Source organism: Larimichthys crocea, chromosome XIX (assembly GCF_000972845.2).
Source record: "Larimichthys crocea isolate SSNF chromosome XIX, L_crocea_2.0, whole genome shotgun sequence".
Taxonomy (NCBI): domain Eukaryota; kingdom Metazoa; phylum Chordata; class Actinopteri; family Sciaenidae; genus Larimichthys; species Larimichthys crocea.
Window position 1 is genome coordinate 10,676,971 of NC_040029.1, and position 23,894 is coordinate 10,700,864.

General features: G+C 47.7%; 1 protein-coding gene across 1 annotated transcript in view; it reads left to right on the top strand.

Annotated features, from left to right (window-relative positions):
* The window catches only part of LOC104928562 (POU domain, class 3, transcription factor 3-B), a 127,055-nt gene that overhangs the window by 74,681 nt on the left and 28,480 nt on the right, over positions 1-23,894 (top strand). Inside the window, exons 4-5 of the transcript XR_003464217.1 lie at positions 19,556-19,719; positions 23,682-23,791. The gene's annotated coding sequence lies outside the window, so the exon portion shown is untranslated. The remainder of the gene's footprint in view (positions 1-19,555; positions 19,720-23,681; positions 23,792-23,894) is intronic.

Here is a 23,894-nt window from a genome sequence, read left to right on the forward strand (position 1 = left end):
AGATATGAAATATGGAATCAAATCCAGATAAAGGACTTAATCTGTCAGCCATGATGGACCACAGACATCCAATAAATGATCATGTGCTACCACGAGCGTAACGTTTGAACCAGCATGTAATCGAGTATTTTCCTGAGCTACAGTCAGCGCTGACTCTGATGCTGTTAGCTCGATGGTATGAACGCCTTCGAGGATCAACCTGTTTCCTCCTCCAGCTCCGGCAGCTATAGATAGCCCGGCTGTGTGTGGTGCTAAGGAGAGCGATGACCGCGAGGTCGCCTCCTTCCACTGGTGTCTTTATACCGCCGTCCCCCGCAGTGTCCCCCTCCCTCCCTCCCGGGCCACTTTGTCTTCCCCCTCGTCTTTCTGACTTCCCCTCTACGTCTCCGTCTTTCTCTTCTTCAGTGGCGAGAATCATGAAAGTGCGTCCTGTGTAGTCGATGGGCCTTTTTTCCTCGGTGGTTGCAGAGAGACACAGAGACAGAGGTATTGATTCGAGAGCCTCTGGGAGCAGAACAATGGGTCCCTTACTGAAGCCACTGAAGCACCAACACCTTCCCTGCAGCCTCTCCGTGTCAGAGAGAGACCAGAGAAGAAGAGAGAGGAGTTAAAACAGCTTTGCTTTCTCCATCTCTCTCCACTTGCAGCTTTGTTGATAGCCCGGAGGGGAGGAATGATGAAGGGGGGAGAGGAGGAGGATGCCAGACCTTGGCACTCCCCAGGTCCCTGCAGACCCACTAGCTGCACGGGCCGGGACCCCGAACCCTCTGAACCTGCCCTGCGCTCAGCGGCTCTGGAACTGTGACACCCCGGAGGTCGCTGGTTCAAATCCAATACTGGAACGCCTGAAGGCATGCTGAACTTTCTCTGCATGTAAACCCAACCCACCCCGACTCCCCCTCCACTCAACCGCCCGCCTCACCACCCACAAACATCTTGCTCGTGAATCCGGTCCAGGGTCGACGGTGCTCGACGCGTTGGATAAAAGCTTTCAGCTTTGACTGATTCATGACCGCCATGGAGAAAGATGATGTCATCACGACAACAAAAAAAAAAAAGTGCGAGGTTATCCACGGCGAGGTCGATGACATCATCACGGGCAGACAGCGAAAGCACCTCCTCTGTCTGTTTGCTTTATGAGCTTGTTGTCCAGAGAAGAAACACACAGCGTAATTACTCGCTGTCAGAGTCGGCCATAAGGAACGCTGCTGTGAAATACAGCGGCAGCGCTCGAGGGGGCGTTCTTCACTGCGATTATGGTGACGGCCATAAATCCAGCAGCTATGATGTACTTGAGATTATTACAAAGCTGATCAAGTTCTGCTCGGGATGAAGAAAGGAAGATTTCTAACAAATCGTTGCTTTCTGAGTCTGACCGCTTTTAATAGAAGTGCACCTTTCAGAGAAAGTGTTAAGCAGAATATTTCATGTTCCATGGAAGAAACAAACTGATACACGTCTCAGGAGGCCGCAGCTCGTCTATCAACTCTGCCAGGTTGGAAACGGAGGCAGGTCAGAGCGTCCAACTTTACCTCTTCTCCTACACACATGCAGGCCGGCCGAGGCGAGGCGAGGCGTGGGTCGCCGGGGCGAGGCGCGGGTCGCCGGGCCTCGTGTACGCTGTTTATCTCACTATGCAAAGCGGCAAGAGGCCGTGGAAAAACATCATGTGTTGAGTTCATTTCAAGTCTCTCATATGTCGGAACATTGTTTGTATTGATTTCTGTTCAGAGGGCTCCTGATGCTTTGAAGGATCAGGATGAAATGAGGGCAGACGATTCAAACTTTGTGTGATATTGATCATGTTTCTCTGTAGGAAAAGTTCTGCACTCAGAAAACAGAACATCAGCCTGAGTGACGAGGAGAAATGCAAATTCCAAGATGTTTATGAAACGATGCACAGACAGGAAGCTCCGACAGATGAAACTTTGAAAGTTTCTTCTCAGTTTCTGACGTTGTGTCTGCTGTGTGAGGTGATGGATGACCAGCGGCGATTCATATCACAAAGCCTCCTATATATTTTGCCCACAATGCACTGCACTCCTCAACAGGAAATGAGAATCCTCCGATGGCACGTCGCGGCGGAAAAACAATTTTCCAACTTTTCAATTTAGTCACTGGTGTTGCTTTACTGGTCGGTCCTGCAGGCGACTCGTGCGGGGACTCGTAATGTTTCATAAACAGACATCAGAGCGAGTCCCGCTGCAGCCGTCAGCTTCACTTAAACTGTCCTCGTGCTTCATCATTGTGAGTTAGCGCCAACAACCAGCACCTCGCTAATTTCCTCTGCCTCCCATTCGCCGATGAGGGCTATTAATTTGCTGTAATGCTGTTCCTCTTTATTGGGTGTCAGCGCTGTCATATCACGCCGTATCTCAGCCGGATCTCTCCTCTGCCACTCCACCAGCTCCCGGCTCTCCCTGCCGGCGGAGCTTCAGGGAGAGGCCGTGTTGAAACCCCTCATCCTTTTCTTCTTCCTCTCATCTGTTCGCCTCCTTCTCTCCCTCCCTGCAGGTCGCCTGAGCACGTACAGTATTTAATAATGTTCACTCCCTTTTCTCACTAACAACCACATGAGCAGGAGCCTAGCGGCCTTAAAGGGACCCGGGGGTCATTCCTCACTCTTCCTCCTTCCGTTCACCTCGAAGATCCAAGACAGAGGGATTAATATAACCTCGTCTCTTCCTCTCAGACCTTCTCCTCTCCTGCATCACGGCGTCGCGGCACCGGGAGAATTTTAAATGCTCAGGATAAATTGTTTGTCTTGGATATGGGAGTCAAAAGGCAGCAGGAGACCAGGAGAAAGGGTGTGTGTGTGTGTGGTAGGGGTGGGGGAGCATTGCAGCGACGCTGGGACACAAATACCAAAAAAAAAGGTGGCGTGGAAACTCGTCTTCCATCATATGCAAGGCCCCGAGCGGGTGGGGTCTTGATGGAGAGGTGTGTGTGGGGAGCAGGGGTGGTAGAGGGGCGATTGTAAGGCAGGGATGGGTGGGTTATTAATTTCCACTATGCAGTATCATGCAGCTGGTGGCTCCAGAGCGAGGTTTGGCGGTAATGAAAATGGCCTGAGTCGAAGATTAATGGCTCATAAAGACAGAGCGTTTAGATGGGACGGCCGCCTCAATCTGGACGGCGGTGACTAATCGCAACGGACGCACGCACGTGCTCGCTTGTGCATCGCATAAACACACACACACACACACACACACACACACACACTGCTTCGACCTCACCCACCATCTCTCTCTGAGCTGGACTCCCATCCCCTCTCTCCCCCACTTTTTTTTTTTTTTTACCCATATACCCCCACTGCTACATTTCCCGTCTCCCGCTCCTCATCCGATGTTGGTGTGAATTGTGGCGGGGTCATAGTTCAAGGCGTGCAGAGAATTATCTTGATTTATGCCCCCCGAGCTCGGCTGTGGTCGCGGCGTACAGCGTGGCAGGCGGTCTGTGGGCCATTGGCTTGCTGAGAAGTAGAGGTGAGGTCACCACAGCCCCCTGTTTTTTTCTGTTTCCCCCCTTAATGGCAGCGGCGCTGACAGGGCCACCGCATCATCAAGCTGGACAAATGGGCTCGGCGGGCGCCAGCCATTTTTCCTTCTCTGCAGCTGAAGGAGCATCATATATCTCTGAACCCCCAATAAGACTGTGAGAAACATGTTTTTAAAAGAAATTGATTTGGATGCTTTACGATGTGTGTGTGTGTGTGTGTGTGTGTGTTCATAGAGAGGATGATGCACTGTGCTGGTTTCAGCAGCAGAAGCAGCACAGGCCGTAAAACAAGACAGAGAGTCAATCCTGTTTCAGACCGTTCGCCTGACGTGTGTACACACGGCGTTTGTTTCACGCTGCTGATCCTGACGTGGAGGATTTATCACACCGCTCAGCTGTCAGTCACACAAAAGGGTTGTCGTATTTTGACAATATGAAGAGTAACTAATAACACCGATAACCATGAGGAGGCAGAAACCTGACTTTGACCTTTGAACTTTGAACACAGCCACCAGACACAAACAGCGCTTCGACCCGAGCTCTCGTAGATTTGGTGTTTGGTTCACAAACTTTAGTAAAAGCTGCCTCACAGGCTGCAGACGCAGGTGTTTCTCATGCCATAATAAATGATTCCATTTTGCCGATTTGACTGAGTCCAGCATGGGTCGTATGTTCTGCTGGCACGCCGCAGGTCTTAACACAGTTTGTAGCTGAAGTTTGAAATTGTTAGAAAATTTCTGGACATGACAGAAAATGGAAAATATCTATCAGCAACTCTGCTGCTCGGACAGATTTATAGTCTCGGTGGCATTGTTTGACATTTGTGAGTAGCCCTCGAGAAGCAAATCTAAATGTGAGTCTTGGCCTAAGATTAGACTGCGGTCAGAGTCTGAAAGACTAGACTGAGCTTAATCCTCCAATCTAAACACGCAGGCTGCTGGCGAACAGCTGCAGGCGAGCAACCACCAACAAGACACATTTCCACAGCGTAACCTGACGGGCAGAGCGTGGAAAAGAAACAGAACGCTGCCAATATGTCACGTCCCAAAAATCTGTTCAATCAAGCATTGAAGTCAAAATATTAAAAATACAGCACTCAGGGGTTTAGTTCCCACCGAGGCCACCGTGCTGCAAATGTATCCAGTAATGATATTGTAGCTTTTGGATAAAAGTGGCAGGTTAACCTCGACACACGCCAGCGCCTTCAACTCATGATGTTCACGGCAGCTGCTGCAAACAAAGGCTCTGACTCCAGTTTACTTAGTCAGGATCCAAACCAAACTCCTTTAACCTCGCAGAGTTCCTGGTCCATCGCTGCGTCTCAGGCTCGTGACATAAAGATTTAGAATAAAGTTCTGCATGCCAAATCACTTTTAGACCTTGAACAAAAGACTTGATGTGATTTCAGGAGCCTCCGTACTATTATGCAGCTTTCCTGAAAATCTTCCTTTCACAGTCGTGATTCTAGTCGGATGGTGATACCTCTGATAGGATGTGAACACAGCATTAGTGCGAGTGGATGAAGAGGAGAAACGGCGAGATGTAGCTTGGCAGCAGAGTCTTGGCACAGTGAGTGTAAATGTGGAAGCTGTGTGATTTACTGTAAAGGCATGAGCTGAAACCTTAAAAACTACTCGAGTACTTCCTTCCACTTCCCTTCTTAACCATTCAAGACATGTGGAGAGTTCCTCTTGAGGTTAGCAGCTGAGTGCTGAGTTGTGGATCTCACATTACAGCTATTTGCATGGAACGACAGCACTACCAAGAGAGGACAGTCCGTAAAGTGGTCAGACATTCCTCTGTGTGATCGTAAGCTGTCCGTGTCAGACACACTGCATGCACATATTTAAAAAAGTGACTTCTGCCTCCACCACAAAACAACAGAGCTGAATTTGCATTTGAAAAAATCAGCATGTTCCTCTGGATCGTCCTTGCATTGCATCGTGGAAACATGAAAACAGAAAGCAGCTCAACCTGATAAAGTTTCCTAAACTCTCGCCGTGAGTTGTGCTTGCTGAACGTAGCCATGATCAAATCTTTCCGCATGACGAACACGTGAAAACGGCGTGTCCAATCCACGCTGCTGTCACATAATCCTCTCATGGTGCGGGAATGTAATCTTCACATTATCCGCAGCCACCACACATAATCTGCGTTTCCGAGTCCGTGCTCATTTCACATCATTGTTGAGACTCGGCTGCGGCGGGTTCAACACCCGTCATCCGCTCTGTGTGTTTACAGTGTGACATGTGTGTTTGGATCAGCCAGTGTGTGATTACCCCTACACCTGTGTGTGTGTGTGTGTGTGTGTGTGTGTGTGTGTGTGTGTGCGCCCCGCCTGTTTGGCAAGTCACACTTCACCGTCTCCATCCATCTAATCAGGCATTGACACCTGGGTGACTGTTTCCTGTCAGCGCAGAAAATGAGAGCGCCCGTGTCAGATTTATCATGCCTCCGCCATGTCGCCTATTTCTCCCATGAACCCCGGGCGCGCCGTAGTCGTGACTACCCATCCACGGATGTGTTTGAGGTTGGGGTGGAGGTGTTAGGGAGGTGTGTTTATTCTTGTCAGCTCGCTGACGGCGTGACATGAAAATCTATTTGTTTTTATGTTGTACGAGGAGACCATTTGGAGTAAAGGGGGCGGCTGCGACCCCTGGAACCCAAACTCCATCCAAACCTCATCTTCTACACTCCTACCCCCAACAAATTGAAGGCCCCCCACACACTTCCTCCACCTCCTTCTTCTCCTCTTGGCGTGCCCTTGCACCTGGCCCCTCTGCTGGGGCCTGTCGTCCATTTCATCTATCTCTTCTTCAGTGGTCTCAGCATGTGGGGGGTGGGGTCAAAGGGCTCGGAGTGCGTGGCGGCGCCTTCGCTGTTTGCCTCCAGCTTCCACAGGAGCCTATTTGCTCCCGCTGTTGCCTCGTGCGACTTTACTTTGAGCCTGTTTGACTGGGTGTTAAAGAAAACGAAGAGGAGAGCAGCAGAACAGCGCGGTGGCACACCGAGAGAGGCTGACAACGCCGTCTCCTTCTCGGTGATGGCGAGGGAATCCGCTGTGCTGATGAGGAGGAAGAGGCAAAGGGAGGCGAGGGAGGGGTGAGAAGAACAAGGGAGTCAGGGGAGAGGAGAAGGAGGCACATGAGGCGCTGCTGATTCAGCACTGCAGTATGGATTTTCATCCCCCACACTCCCTTCCCAGGCTTCTCCTCCTCCCCATGCTCTCCGAGTCGGAGCCGGTCCTACCAAATGAAGTTCCCAGTTCGCAAATCTAATTTCTCCCGTTTTCCTGGGGAAAACCTATTGAGGGGCATTAGATTTTCCCTGCCACATAATATCAAGCAAGCAGTGCCTCTAAAGAAATCACCCTCTTGAAAATAAACGACAAATTGGGTTTGGGTCCTGTGTGTGTGTGTGCGAACCCTGACCCAGCTGAACGAAGGTAGAAAACAATTCCCACACATTTGCACCTCGTGTGTCGGCTGAGGTGAGAACTTCTTATTCTCATCTGAGGAGGTTTCGGGGTTAAGGAGGACTCTGGGGAGAGATTTACAGAGTTAGAAAGAAGCTGCAGCTTTGGCAGGTCTGCACATTTCCACGTCAGTTCCCAAACAGTGAAAGATTCACACAGAGACAGACCTACAGGCCTTTAAACATGCACTTATATAAAAACCTGCAGATGCTGACAGACATGCAACAAATGCAGACACACACACACAAACACTGACACACTCACACCTCCCTGCAGACATGCACACATAAAGCTCTGATGGATAAGGCCTCCTCACTGATAACTGAGCGTCTGGGCTTGTGTGCAGCCGGAGACTATGCTGTCTAATTACCCCGAGCGGGAGCAGCGGTGGGTAGGGCTATTCATTTCCACGGTGAAATAGCCCCGATAACGCTGCTTTTTGTGTGTGTGTGTGTGTGTGTTGTACAGTATCGCAGGGGCCAGTGATTGAATTACAGAGCATCCCCCGGTGACTAAGAGGCGGTAATTACAGCGTAATTTAAGATTACATTATTAACCGTCTGACTTTATTAGAATGTAACTTCACCTCCGCAGTTAGTTACATCCTTATCATAAAAAAGGAGATGATTAAGGGAAAGAGGAAATTGCTGCAATTGTCCTTTTGTAACTGCGAGCGCGTCGGGCTGCTAATAAGCAGAGGCCGAGCCGCCGGAGGATTTCACAGAGTTCTGTAAGAAGGTAGAAGGTAATACGCTGCTGACCTGAGGAGGAAACACACCTGAACTGTAGTCTGGTGGGTTTCATGCTGCTGTGGGGATCTGTGTGTTCAATGTGGCTGAACGGTTTGATGACATCACAGTGGAGCAGCGTAGGACTTACTGTTGGTTTTCACATGGGAGCTTTGGGCCACTGGGAGGACGCCTTTTCAAGCCCGGGGTGTGGAGAACCCATCAGGATCAGTGCTGGAACGGGCACCAGAACCGGAGCCGGGCTCAGCCGACAGGGACTGAACACGGCTTCAGGGATCCACGGAGGCTCCAACCAGGACATGTGCCCACCTTTAAGACTGTGACCTAAAGACATTGTTTTACACTTGTTTCAAATTTAGCCAGTTTAATGTAGATTTCTAAAAAATACTCGACTGTTTGTGAGAAGATACTTTTTAAAACAAAATGTTTCCTTTGAGGGGGAAAGATCTCTGACAGAATCCTGACCTGACAGAAACAAATCCAAACACTCAAAAAACATTCACATTTGCCCTCAGGCGCACACACACACACACACACACACACACACACACACACACACACACACAGCTCAGAGTCCAGCTGAACAGCAGCACTGTGGCAAAGTTGACCTAAAACTGAAACAAGATTAACCTCGATCCCTGGATTCGCTCACAAATCCTCTCAAAGTGCAAAAACACGAGCCGGGACATGGATAATGATTACACATCCCTTCATTAGCATCATATCAGTGTTATGGATTAGACTCAACAATAGCAGCCATTGTGGAAGCTGCTATCAAGCATCTGACACATGAGGGGCAGCTTGTAGGACGCAGCTTTCAGCCAGCAGGCAACACAAAGCAGAAAGTCTCGTTCTACATTTAAAGTTCTGTTGTTCTGTTTTCTGTCGGTTGTTATTATTAATATTTTGCTGCATGAAGAAACGCCGTCTGTCGTCTGTTGTGACTGTAAATAACTGTTCATTGGAGGTCCAGCATTTGACCAAAAGAAAGATTTGTTTGTGTTAATCTTGTTGATTTAGTTCCACGGTGACGAGCCACATGTTGTTATTCAGGTTCATACTAAAGAGACATTTAAAACATGCAACATCTCTCAGATTTTTGGTTAATTTGTGATCAGCTTTGTTAAAAAATGGAAACCTCAAGCTGTTTTATAGATCCATTCACATACACAACAGGTGGCGGGTTTGAAACTCGCCTCTGCAAGCTGTGTGCCTTCAGTAATTACTGTTGGAGGCCCACAGGCGGCTGACAGTCACTGTTTTACTATACACGACAGACCAAGACAGAGGACTGACATGCACGATAGCACAAGTACAAATATCGCTCTGTGAAAATACTTCACTACAAAGTCCTCAGTCCCTGATATAGTTGAAGTCTATGTATTTACTGCTGCAGCTCATTAAGACAAGAGCTGATCCTCGTATGTTTGTCGTGTCGTTGTCCTGACAACAACGTATCCCTGCAAAGTTTCATGAGGTCAGAAAAAGCTTTTGCTTCGTGCGAGTGCAGACGGAGGAGAGAATAAATGACGGTGGAAGAAAAGAGGAAAGTATTCAGGCTGAAACTAAATATCATAAAGTTCCCTGTGACGCTGATGAGGGTGAACGCCAACACAGCAATTATGGACAACACTGACTGTTGCTGCAGCACTTGGACTCATCGCAGAGTGAACTGTGGATCTGTTCTGATTAGAGAGGAAATGTTTCTCTGCTCTTTAACTGTGTGTGTGTGTGTGTGTGTGTGTGTGTGTGTGTGTGTGTAGGCGGCGGTATGTTTTGTTTCTGCTCTGTTAGCTGGGTTTGTCGCCGTCGTGTGTGTGTGTGTGTGTGTCTCTCTTGTCTTCAGACTCTACTACAGGACTAATTTTTGCAACTCTCGGTGAACTCGGTAGCTTGTCGGAGCTGCAGGCATCAACAGCTTCTAAATATTTGGGGAGATCGAAGGAGGAGGGTGTGTGTGTGTGTGTGTGTGTGTGTGTGTGTGTGTGTGTGGTAGGATACAGATAAAAAGAGCAGTTTGTTCTTCTCTTCTCTGCACACTCTCTCTTCAGACTCGTAGTAGCGAGCACATTTTTGGACAAAAGGATTCGGGTTGTTTCGTTTCCTCGTCTGCATTTTTCTTTAATTCCTGATTTTTTCATGATTCTCCTTCAGAACAGGTGTGATAAAACACTCGGGCTCGTTTTATAAATAGTCAGGGCTGATTCCATGAAAAAGGATTAAATCTAGTCCTAGACTAAAGCTGTGTATCGTGTGTGGTGTCCTGTGAAGACAAATTCTCCACGTTTTAAGTGTCATGACTTTATTTTTAATCAGGACTAAGTTTATTCTTCAAACCCGACCATCCACCTTTCACACCTGTGTGTGTGTGTGTGTGTGTGTGTGTGTCTTTGAATGCAGGCCCCTTAAATGCATGAATGGTGCATGTGTGAGGGCCCGTGACTCTGTAAACATTACCTCATCGCTGTCATGCTGCGGGGGCCCGGGCCCCCTCCGTCAGCTCCCAGGTCTGTGGGAACTGAAGCCCACTCTGCTGGCTGGAACAAAGGGCAGCCCTCCCCTGCCCCTCGCCCCCTGCCCCAGCCACTGCTGCCCCAGCCCACCTCGCAACAAAAGGGGCCACGGGGCCTTAATTCCCAGGCAACGATATAAATGGTGGCCCCCGACTCCCGAGGACGAGGCAGGAACGAATGGGCCTGAAGACCGAGTGGGAAGGGGGGAGAAAAAAATGGCAAAGAAGTCATAAAAGAGGTGGCCCCCACCTCCTCCTCCTCATCCAAGAGGTCCTTTTGTTGTTTGGGGTGAGGGGACACGAGGGTGGGGGGTGAGGGGACCAGGGTGAGAAGAGACAAAGGACAGGTCGGAGAAAGTGGCAGGGGTCAAAACTGCCATCCACCCCCTCCACACATCCAACCAAACTGAATCAAACACAGACATCGCTGCACACCAGAACCTCCGTGGACATTCCACTGGATGTTTTTGAGGCGTTCATAATGAATGAAATGAAAGAATGAATGTTTCGTCCAGGACCCGACCATGTCCTGACAGCATGTTCAGTAAAATACAGAATTTAGATTGACTTGATACTTCCCCCACACTGAGAGCACAGAGAGCACCGCTCTGCTTCCTTGTGTTTCTCGTTGAACATTAAAGCCTTGTGCAGACTTTCAGCATGACTTGTTCGAGATACACTGACGTGATCTGAGAGTCAGAGTCTGTGTTTGTGTCCAATGACCAAACCAACCAAAAATAAGATGTTGATGTAGTCGGAGGTTCAGATTCATCGGTTCCTGCTGTGACTCGGCTGCAGGCTGCACGTTGGGCCTTGACCAATCATAGCTGTTTGGACGTGGACAGACTTCTGGGAACACAAATGTAATTTGTCTTGTTGTCTGTGATACCTTTGGTCATTGTGAGACATCTAAGACGTCGCATTGTTCTTTGATTGTCACCCTTTATCTGTCGGGTTAGGCTGATATCGGGACGTGAACAGTATCGGATGAGAGCTCAGGAAATCAGGAGTTAAGGAAGAAAGAAGTCAGCAGACACGTGATGAGTTATTAATCCGGAAACTAGAATAATCTGGTAGACGGATCATGTTTTGTGTTCTAGATTTAAATCAGGGAAGGTTTTTCACTTTAACTTGTTTCTAATTGATTCTTTGAGCTCACTGACATCAGCTGTTAGTCGGAGTGTATTTTTTTGCAGTGTAGCTGAGGCGGTGTCCACTGGGTTGGTGAAGTGGCTGCGAGAGTGCAGGATAATTGGGGCTATGTTGTATCTAGTGTCTGTGGCACTTCAGTGCTGGGGGTCAGGGACCTGAAAACACTGGCTCAACAGTTACCAATCATTTCAAACCCCCGGCTGAAGAAAAGCATCGTGGGCCAGCTTTCTCTCAGGGCCACGGCCTGTGGAGGTTCAAAGGGACAGTGTGTGTGTGTGTGTGTGTGTGTGTGTGTGTGTGTGTGTGCGTGTGTGTGTGTGTGTGCACTCTTTTGAAGAGAAAGAAGAGCTCAGAGGCTAGAAGCTTGAACAATTAGAGCAATTTTACTCCACTCTCACTCTCTCTCTATCTCCGTTTCTCTCTCCCACACACACACACACACACACACACACACACACACACGCACACACACAATCTTACCAAACAAAGATTCATGCTCTATAGTCTCGCTCCTTCTTTCAGTCGGCAGACAATATATTTAACTTCTGAGCAGTTGATGACATTCAGCATTTGCAGCGACTCGCTCTCTGTCCTGAAATTAGAGACAACGTGATAATGCGCTCTTGAGAATTGTGCGAAATTGAAATTTAATGTTTTGGTTCATCTTTAAGCGAAACATTTTATCACCACAAACAGCAATAAAGAGAATTTCAAAGCCATTTGCCCGGCGTTGGGTTTGTGAGGCATTTTATTTTTGCTCCCAGGCAGAGGTTTTCCTGAAGACCTATCCCCACCCGCCGCCGCCGCCGCCGCCCCCAACTTCTCTCCTCCTCTTCCTCTGCATAACATTGTGGCCACAGATTGTGTGGAATGCAATTAGAGCGCCTAAATTAAGTAGTAATGGAGAACCAGGTCTCCCTACCAGTGTTGCCCTGGCAACGAGCGCTCACAACACCGCCTCTAGTAGTTTTGCTACTTTATCTGCAAAATGCACAATTGAGCTTTAAACCAGCTCTCTGTCTGCAGGAGCCAGGCAGGCAGGGCGGAGGGCGGCAGGAGGGGAGGATAAAGGATGGGAGGGGAGCAGGAGAACGAGGGGAGGAGGGCTGATTGGGAGTGGGTGAGGAGGAGGTGGGAGGGCGAGGGGAACAGCTGCATGCTAGGAGGTTTCTCTGCATCGTGTGATATTGCCGGCCGTCAAATATTTATTCCACAAACTGTCTAATGCGGCGCGATGCGCTCCTGTGTGCGGATGAGGGCCAGATTTCAAAGACCCCCTCAAAGGACGACGTGTGTTCGGCGAGCTTTGATTTGCGCGCTTCCCCTCCAGTTGTAGCATTACGTGACAGAGGAGAGAGGCTTGGCTTGGTAAACAGCCTGTAGTCGCGGGGGCCGTGTTGACTAATGTGACAAAAGCTCTGTGAGTCGGAGACGCGCGGCGGATTTCCATCAGGAAGCTGCAGATTTTAGGAAATGGGATTAAATTTGAATGAAGTGAAAGGTGTGATCGCACCTGCAGACTTTGGTCTGAACCGCAGAGGAAAAGTTTACTTTGTCTGAGTTCACACCTCTCAATTTACAAGTCAACCAGCACTTGTAAAAAGTCACATGAACTCAGAGAAATGTCGTCCTGCCAGGTGAGATAAGATGAATAACTTATCGTCTGCATCGTGCAGCCTCTCTGGGATTCATAGCAGTTAAACACTTTCATCTCAAAGAACTACAGTCTGGCATCTCTTCCTGCAGCGTGGACCCTCGTAGTTGGAGCTTGTTTTAACCAGTTTAAATCTGGGAACAAACTAAAGAATCGAATGTTGAGTAACGAGGTTAACTGGCCTTGGACTTCCAGAACATCGCAGCAGTTAGGCACTTTTCTCCTTTGCTGCAAAAAGTTTCTTGAAAAAACTTTTCAAGCTGCTGCAGAACTGAAGAGTTCATGTTCATCTGTGAAAATCTGTTCCAGCCTCTCTGACTTCAAACGGGTGATTTACTGAGTTAAAGAAGTAAAAACATCACGGCGCACTGTTCAGCGGGGCAGCCATTAATCATGAGGTGGGAAGTGTTGATCTATACTGTAAGTTGTAAAAGCGTTTGTGATGTCAGCGGCTAAATCTGCATTCACTACGTGCACGCGTTTCCAGGTCGTCCTGGTAAACATCTCTGCTCAGAGTAAAACACCGTGACACATCTCTTCTTCTTCTTCTTTGTCCTGCAGCTGTCGCGTGTTCAGGGAAGGACGCAGTGCAGAGTCTCAGCTGCTGTTCGTTATCACGTTTACTGGGTTTTAATAAAGTCTCAGTTTAACTGTTCTCATTTCAGTAGATTTCTGTTTCCGTTGTCAGGCTGGTGAACGAGCAGAGAGCGGTGACAGATTATAGAGTGTTCTTTCTGATGACGAACTTGTTGCCTCAGAGATGAAGCTGCTCGTCCACACGCAGACTTAATGGAGGATGTTTGACCTTGGATCTGCCGTGCGTGCAAACAGGTAACAGGTGTTGTGTTTGGTGTTATTGAGCTGGCAGCGAGCTTTGAACCGAGCGTGCGTGCCGCAAATCAGACTTCAGTGAAGATAACTGGGCCACCTTGTTGCCCCCCGGGGCGGTTTGGGGTGTCTCGGTCCCGCAGATGTCCGTGTGATGCAATTTCATATACGCACGCACATGCACGGATTTACACGCGACTCAAACGTACGCGCACAAACTGTTTGTTTTTACACAACAGCTGTGTGCATTTAAAGATGACCGGGTGCCACAGGTTTTTCATTTGAATCCACACACACACACACACACACACACACACACACACAGGTGCTACACAAACCTCTTGACTGTAGCCGTGCCAAGAGGATGTCCCAAACAGAGACAGAACAAGTGTATGGCCCACACATGTTGCAGCAGATTAGGACTCTCCACAGAAGACAAAGTGTGTCTGAATCGACTCCATGTGTTTCCACTTGCCTGGAAACTATTCCACTGTGGTGGTAGCTCTGCTAAACTACTGTCTGTGCTGAAAAATGACTGACCTCGCTCAGCGAGAGCAGCCAGGTGTGTTTTAGTGGAGCATGACTGCTGAAAGGTAACGTGGCAGCTTTTCAGCGATCGGCCTGTTGGTGGGTTTGATTATTCGCAGTAAAATGATCTGTTTGTGCTCCGAGGTTAAAACTCCAGCCACAATATTTAGCAATATATCGCAATATTTTCAAAATCTGATTAAATCTGTAGAGACGCGTCACAAAGGACTGCTCTTCCTGTTTTAACATCCAACAGAGCGTCTGTTGCTGAATGTGTGCTTCTGTGTTAACAGGTAAGTTGACCGACGGGACGTGCTCACTAAGAAATGATCACACCTTATATGAGCGCTGCAGAGGCGTGAACGAACAGACTGCTGTCCACAAACTAAGGTGCTGAGGCCCGAGGCGGTTTTAAAGGCAGCGTGAGATGTCTAACACTTAGCATCACCGATGTTGTGACATCTCTGTGATGTTTCAGACATATAAATACACACCACTCGCTATTTTGGTGCTTGCTCATCTGGCTAGGTGAGAAAGTATAAGGTAGAAAACAAGACAAGGAAGGAAGGAAGGAAGGAAGGAAGGAAGGAGGATGCAGTGAGTGAGGAGAGGAAAGGAAAGGATGCTGTTTTGGTGTTGGAAGCTCGGCAGGATGGAAGCCAGGAAAGCCGGCCAAGGTGTGTTGTTGTGGTCTACCGGCGCAGCGATCGCGGGGGTCTGCTGGAGAGAACATCACACCGCTTCATCGCCGTGGCAGCAGCCAACCACGGGGGCTCATGCCAAGACGCTTGGCCAGCAATCCCACAATCCTTTGGTGCGTGTCACTGATGAAGGAAGAGGGCTCCGGTCCATCGCGAGAGTTTTTTGGATCTGTATTAATTCAGGATGGAGCGCCGTTTGTTTTGATGAAACATCAAATAAATCTGAGAAATCATCACACGTTTGTGCTGAGCTCGGTCTGTACGGTCTTTACAACCCACCAACATTATTTAAAGCACCAAAACCAACTCTCTCAATACACTCACAATACAAACCAAACCATGACACTGACACGGTGTCTTCCACTGTGGTCAGGTCAGTATTATTAAATATGCAACGCCGTTAGACTTAATAAATAAAGCCTCGGTACATGGACATGACAGTTTTAACATGAATACGATTTCAGTTTTGACTTGAACAAATCAGAAACTGATAAAAACGACTTGAATAGCTAATAGCACGTTATTTTAATATAGTACGTTACCAGCCTGACGACTCTTTGCTACTTTAAGAAGAGAAGAAACAAAATGCTGCAAGACGACCAGAAAGTTTTGCAGCTTCTGCAGGTCAGATCATTTCTGCTTTCAAGGAGGAGCGTCTCGTTTGCAATCCATGAGAGCTTTAACTAGGCCACCCTCACTTCCTTTTCCAAAGCCCACAGTAGCTTTCTGTCTGCTGGCCTCTCTTCTCAGATCGAAGCGACTTTGTTCGTTCAGCTGTTTGTTGGGGAACTTCACATAAGAAAATAATTCATTGCAAACATAAAAGTGAATGCTCGGTGGAGACAAAGCGTAAATCAGTAGTATCCCATACAAACAATTTACAAATGAGAATCAACATCTCGTTCTGAGCTCTCACCTCATATGGAGGAGGTGTGAGGAGGCATCAGGAGGTGCAGAGAGGCTAGAAAAACAGCAAGAAGGAGGTGTGTGCAAGATGGACAGAATGTGCCGCGTCTTCCGTCTTCCTGCCTCGGCGGCTTCGACGTGGCGAGGAGTGTGAATCGCTGCACGTTAAGACAGCGGTCAGGGTGTGAAACATGAATCACACGTGAATGCGCGAGGACATACATGCAGACCCACGCACTGAGAATCACACATACATATCTGTGCATTAAGCAGAGCGAAACACAGATTTTGGCTTTTTCTCTTGTCTTAATAACACATCTGCCGAGACAGCAGGAAAAACACACTAAAAATACCTTACCAAAATAAAACTACACACCCGCAAAAACACTGAAACACCAGCGACAAAAATACCCACAATCTGAAGTGGAGGTGGCACAAAAAGTTGCAAACGACGTTCCTGAAAAAAGACTACAAACCCAGAACTTCACGTTCTCCCATCACACCGCTTACTTCCTCCCTGCACTCTTCAAAAACCCAAATCTACTGAGAGTCTTCATTTCTGTGTCGAGTTCAGGTGACGTACAGTCTTTGTGACATCGCTGTCGGTACCAAACGGGCCGTAATCGACTTTTAAAAGATCGAAGCAAGAAAAGCGAGAGAGGAAAAAAAAAAAAAACGAGGGAAGTGAAATGAGAAAAGGAAGGAAAATTTAGTTTATGAAGTTTAGAAAATATAATTGCAGCCTGCTGAGGGAAGCAGCAGAAGACTGGAGTGCTTGTACCACACACACACACACACACACACACACATTACCTGGGGAGTGTGGATACAGTGCTCTCCTCTTTGGCCAGAGGCTGGTAAATAATGGATGTGTTGGTGGAAGCGCAGGCAGTTTGAAATGTAAATGTGACGGATGGAGAGTAGTGTGTGTGTGCACGGATGGATCATGGATTTCTGTAAGTGTGTGTGTGTGTGTGTGTGTGTGTGTGTGTGTGTGTGTGTGTGTGTGATGCTGTCACTTGTGGCTGGGACTGGTTATGTGTCTAGACTGGTGATGGGCCTTCCCCCCTGAAGGGAAGAAGGAGAGGGAGTGCGGGAGGTGGAGGAGAGGTGTGTGGGTGCTCAAAACAGCAAAGAGGAGTGGACACAGGGGAGATGCATGAGGCGGTGGTGCAGAAAGGAGATGAGGAAGCAAAGAGAGGAGAGGAAGGAGGAAGAGGCTAATTAACTCCGCTTTGACCCACGAAACCTCCGAGTGGTCGAGAGAACAAGTGTTGATAGGAAGGATCCAGCAGGAAAAACACGAGCATCCATCATTTTCAAAGTCATGGATCTATCAGTCAAACCTTGTACCTGGAGCAGAGTTCATCATCGAGCCCTTCCACCAGCTCATTTTGGTCTAAACGCCCGTTAGACTGTCCCACACCCGAACAAACAAACTGAACGATACGGCAGCAAGTAACGACTTAATAACTCAGAAGCTCAGCGCTTCTCGATGTCTCGCTCACCTGATGTGTCTACATCTGAACGACAGGTTTAGAGCTTCATAAGTGAAGAAGTATTTCCTGTACTACTTTACAAACCCTGCGTACATCATTTAGTTTTCATCCAGTGTGGAGGCGTCTCTAGTCCTCAAACATGTGACAGACACACTGAATAAGGAGGCGCAGCTCGTCTCACTGTGCCACACAAGAGAGTTACTACTCCCCGATGAATCGTTGAGCTCCCAGTGCAAGCGCCTTGTGTAAAAACTACATCACTGGTCTAATGCAGCGGTGGAGGTCAGCTCCAGCATATGGCTGTGTGTGTGTGTGTGTGTGTGTGTGTGTATGTGTGTGTGTGTGTGTGTGAGGGCTGTGAGATGCCAGCTGGCTCAAACATGACAGAAACAGAGGATGGAGTGAGTGAAAGAGAGAGGAGGGGAAGGATGAAGGAGCGAAGCGAAGGAGACGGAGGAAGAAAAGGACGCATGAAGGGATGGATGGACGGAGGGACAGAAGGAGGCAGAGATAGATGGAGAGAGAGGTGGGAAGGTGAAAAGCATGGAGGGGAAACAAACGTGGAGAAACTGGCATCTGTTGCCCTCCCAACCCCCGCCATCACCGCTGTCACCACCAGCTCCCATTGGTGCAGTGTGTGTGTGTGTGTGTGTGTGTGTGTGTGTGTGTGTGTGGAGATAAGATAGAGGAAAAGGCCCAGATGGTCTGAGGGGAGAGTGACAAGTGGCTGTCAGGGGATTCAGACAGCCTGGCCCTCTGCTGCCCTGCTGGCACACACACACCTCCATCTCTTTGTAGGACCTCCACCTCCTGTGGGGCACCTGTTCACCCTGCGCTGCATCTGTTTGTGGAGCGTTTCTTTGGTGTCCTGCAGAAAGAAGGAGAGAGATTTTTACACAAGTCACCTCTGAGCATTACGAAGTGTTTTTAAGACTGAAACAAAGTGCAAAGGCTCATTTTGATTTTTGTGTTTTTTGCTTGAAGGGAGGTCACATGAGCATCTTCTGTTGGCTGGCAGTGTGACGCCGTAACACCTCCTTAAATACACACAAAGACGCAGCAGCATGTGGGCTTCGGTCCAGCTGAACCCAAAAGGTGTTTCCCACCAACGTGTGCAAGAAATCTGCAGAATCGGAGGAAACAGGATTTTGTCGTCCAGGTAGTGTTGACCAATCAGCTACGAGTGAGCGGCAAGAGGCTGAACACGTTGGTTGCAATGCGACCTCAGAAGACACCAGCATTAAAGGTTGCAGAGAAAGTCTGGGCCCAGATGTTTGCTTACACTAACTCAGTCATCATCAGACGATACCTGATCGTTGCTGTGCAGATGAAATCTCTGTCCTGTGTTTGTACTTGTGTCTTGATCGTCTTAATAACAACAGACGGACCTTGATTCTCGTAGCAGGAGAGAAACATTCATGATGACTCTGGTCCATTAATGTTATTACCTGCAAGTCAAAATACCGAAACGGAGTCTGTTAATATCATAAATATTAACTCCATAAATAACGTGAATAAGAGGCACGTATGATTCCCTGCAGGAAGCTTGCTCACTTCCTTTGTTCGAAGTGTCTTTGTGCTCGATTTATCTTGTCTGAATATTTTCACGTGTTTCCAGAAAATGAAACATCTTTATACTCTTTCTTTCTAATATTCAGTCAGATTCTTTGTCTCTCTCTCTGTCCCACTTTTCTAAATTTCTCCCTTTGACTCTCTCCAGTGTTTTAACACTGCATGTGCGCTGACCGACTGGCCGTCGAGGGCGACGGAGGAATTGTCACAACCAGTCCGGGTGTGTATTATCTGTCATTTCTGAGCCATGGGACTCAGTTTAATGGATAAAGCCTGCGGAAAGCCCACACCGCCGGCCCCTTTATATCTTTATGGGTCATACACTCATCTTCCCAAACACCCTTAATACGCTTTATCTCTCACACTCCCTCCTTCTGCTCTTTCTCTCGCTGCATCGTGGACACACACACACACACTCGTGTTAACTCCGTTGCCCTTGATTTGCGTGATCCGGTGATTCTTTTTTTTCTTTTTTTCCCAGGGAGTTTCCTGCTCGTCCTTTCCGAAATGAGAGGAAATGAAGGATGGGACTTTGGGCTCCGAGGCCGCGACCCTCGTAGTCCCACAGCAAGGCTCCCTGGGATACGTAGGCGCCTCCGGACTCAGGGACACCAGGGGGTCTCCCCTCATCGGGAAGGATGGCGTGTGAGTGTGTGTGTGTGTGTGTGAAAGTAAAAGAGCAAAAAGAGACAAATTGAGAAGAGAAATTGGGTGTGAGACGAGAGAGAGAGGGGAGTGAAAGAGTGTGTGTGAATGACGAAGGAGAGAAACTGTGTGTTGGTGAGAAAAAGAGCAAGTGTGTGTGTGTGAGGGACAGCTCGTCCTTCAGGCTCACCTCGGCCCCCCGGGGTCTTTCTTCTCGGCGGCGGCGGCGGCGTTTTACTGGCCCCGGCTGACGGCCATGAAATGGCAAGAAATTTACTGCTCTGAGCTTATGGACGTGAAGGCAGAGTGAGGACGTCTGCTCTCTTTCACTCTCTCCCTCCTTCCTTTTCATTTCTCCCTCCTCTATCACTCCTCTCACCCTTCCTTCCCTTTCAGCTGCCCTTGGTTTCCTTCATCCATCCTCCCTCGTTCCTTTCCCTACATTTCTTTCCTCTCTTCCTCCCTCTCTTTCTCTTCCTTTCCTCTGTCTGGATTTCCATTCATCAGCCACCAGTTTGAATTATTACAATTATTTCTGATAAATCATGTTCTGTCTGTTAGTTTACTACAATACCCATGAGTCTCGGCTGTCGTTGCTAGGGAGAAGTCGTCAATCAGAGGTGGAAATTATTAATTATCTCAAGTGCTTAAGCTTGAGCTTCACAAAGCAGCTCTTTGATTGGCTGTTCCTCCACAAAATGCACCTTGGGAGTCGTAGTTTACATCTCATTTTATATCTCATATATAACCAGATGTTTTTCCAACACTGTTGCTCATTGTTTGGACTGATTATTCAAGCAGGAGAGTTTCAGGAACATCGAAGTCACCTAAAACTGTCAAAGGGCTGAAAACTCTCCAGAGTTTTACCTTTCATTGGTCTCTCTGACTTTATTTCTGCCCTTGTTCCTTTTTCCTATTCCTCTACATTTGTACCTCCATCTCCGTCCATCCCTCGCTGTGCATTTGATTCATCCGTCACTCAAATATTTCTGAAAAGTTCTCGGTGTTGCAGCATTTCAGCCCACCGTTGACATAAAGCTGTGAATTAATCTCTCAGATAAAACAAACTTTAAACTGGACAGAAACAAAAATCACTAAAACTGTTTTTGTTAGTCTGATGGAGAAAAAACGAATAAACCAAAAATTCACAGAGCTGAATGTGAAAATATTCATTAAGCGGCTTCAAAGGCGGCAACGTCGCTGATGTTCCTGGACGAATGTGCCTGATAAAGTACGTCCATTACGTGTAATAACATTATGGAAAGGATCCCTGCAGAGATCGACCTTTGGTTTATTATTTATAATAACCATCGCTCTGCAACAGGCTGCATGGACTTAGACTTGTTCACCAACACTGTTGGGTTGAAATAAATCCAGAATTTACAGACGTAGATGAGAAAAAACAGCCACTTGCTGCCATGTTAATGTTTTAAATCTGACACATAACCTCTGAAGCCGTTTGACAGAGGAAGTCCTAATTACTGCATGTCCATATCACCGTCAGAACGTCAATACGATCAATTCAAATCAAGAAAGAGGCTCGTTAATGTGGAACTGTAAATTATTCCAGTCAAATGGAGCAATGACACACAGAACTAACTGCAATACTCATGTATGGCTGTGTGTGTGTGTGTGTGTGTGTGTGTGTGTGTGTGTGTGTGTGTGTGTGTGTGTGTGTGTGTGTACCATCCACAGCCAGAGAGCCTTTCAGCATCAGGGAGTAGGAGGGGAATGTAAAAGGATTAGCAGTTCCAAATTAATACTTGGAGAATTGTTCATGCAGAAACGTGTTCACACACAGACAAATACTCCACACACACACACACACACACACACACACACACACACTCCAGCACATTCAGTTAAGCATATTTCTGCACACTATGCAAATATATACATTATTTAATGTTTCAGGCTAAATGTGAGCGAGCTGCTGAGATTTGGGTTCACTCCGTTACAACCCTGACTACAACGAGCAGACAAACTAAACTGGGACTTGCCAGGCTGCTCCTCATACACTCTGACATGTGTAAAAGAAAGAGTGTGTCAGTTTTCTGAACGCTGCAGCAGGATTTCAGTAAAATGTCAGACTCCTACAGCGTTTGCTTTCTACGAGTACAGTATGTCACATGTAGCTCCAGCTCAGTTAGAAAAGACAGAAACATCTTTTTCTTTTTGAAGACGTTCATAATTCGTTAAGATCTTTAGATGCTGCAACATCATCCATTTCCTTCCTCTTATCCGGGCTCGGGTCGCGGTGGCGGCAGGTTTAGCGGGTCGTTTCAGACCTCCTCCTGCCCAGCAACACATTCCAGCTCCTGGAGGAAACAGAGGCATTCCCAGGCACAGTCACTTGAATAGCATTGACTGTACCTATTGTTGAGCTGAGGACTCAGGCACTGATCGTTTCTTCTGTCTATGCATTAAAAACTGAAGATAATTAGATTCAGATTCATTTTTCTTCTTAAGTCTTGGGTTTGCCCTTGAAGACTTGAATCGGACTCACCGACTCTACAAGGAACAAAGACAGCTTGGATTGTGTTCACTTTGGGTTTCTCCTCGGATGAAGCAGCGTAGGAAATGTTTGTTTACAACCTGTCCGATCGTCTGCTGCAGACTCAACTTTCATTTCTGGATCATCACAATTCGAAGAACTGAAACAGTCCGACGCAGAATGCCGTCTTAATTTTCCAGCGTGAGAATTGACGCTTAAAATAAAATAAAAAATAGGAAAGTGTATCTGTGTGTGTGTGTGTGTGTGTGTGTGTGTGTGTGTGTGTCAGCACAGTCTCCAGCATGTCAGCCGTGAAAGGCCTCTACACGCCGTTTGAGCTCTCCTGAGTGAGAGAAGTGTGACAAACAGCTCAACAGGCTTTGGCACGCCAGCTGTCCAGAGGGGACACACACACACACACACACACACACACACACACACAGGGCCATTCACATGTACATTCAGCCATATAAATGATTGCACATGCACACACACACACACACACACACGCATGAACACGCTCAACATGGGAAAAACACACAATAAAAACACACACACTGCTGCCAAGCATGGCGCGGTAATCTTTAGTAATGCCATCGGTTCTGGGGGGGCAGAGCATCTGAGCGACGTGCCAACGGCCACACAACATCAGAGCCTCGGCGCCCTGCCTTCCCACAATCCCCCTCTCCACAGGCATCCAATCCACTGTCGGACAGGAAAAATTCACTTTTCTGGCGGCGCTTCACCAGTTCAGTTCTTATGAAGGGATGCTGCTGCTGCTGGAGGTGGTGTGTGTGTGTGTGTGTGTGTGTGTGTGTGTGTGCGCATGAAAAACTGCTTGGCTGAATGTCGCAGTGGCCTGCTGCTTTCTGGTCGCCATGGTGATTTTGATCAACAACCATTAATAATGTGTAAACCTGTTCATTAAGTCTGCGACTGCTCATTTTCTGCACGTCTTTTCAAAAATGTATAATTGGCTACGTTTTGCATGAATTAAGGAAAAATCACAAATATCAGAAGCAGAGGGAGAATTCTGGTGAGGAAACTTTTTAACCTGGACGCTGATCTTTTCTTCTCACGCCATCTTAGTCTCGTTTCTGGATGAGGAGTAAAATGTGAGCATGAGAAAAGATGCATGCAATTTGTAATTCTCCCTAGACTCACTGCAAAGAAGAGTCCTGTTCAACATCATGCTGTCTTATTGAGCGTTGATTAGAACCATAAACAGTATAAATATGGACGTTGTATCTGTGACGTCACATCCAGACTGACTCACTTCTGGAGCCAGCTTCATGTGGCCGTTTGTGGAACAGGTTTTTTTGGCGTCATTGTCCCGGATGTTGCTGCTTGATTTAAAACGATGCTTAGAAATGCAAAAACATGCGCACAATTCTTTAGAATGCAGCACAGAGCGCCCATTCAAAAGAAAGGTGAACTCAGTTATATTTGTGTTTACATTTAATTGCAGATTGGCTGCCTCGGCCTCAGGCTGGACACTGATTCAAGGTTGACAGCTCATCAAGTTGAGTGACAAGCGGTGGGGCGGGAACTCGACCAAATGAGGGGGGAGGAAGGAAGGTAAGGCCCAGTAAAAACACCTCGCTGGCTCCAGGCGAAAAGCGAAAAGCTGCGTACTGTAGCTCCAAATCGCCTTCACCTCCTCCTGGTGGGTCATGAATCT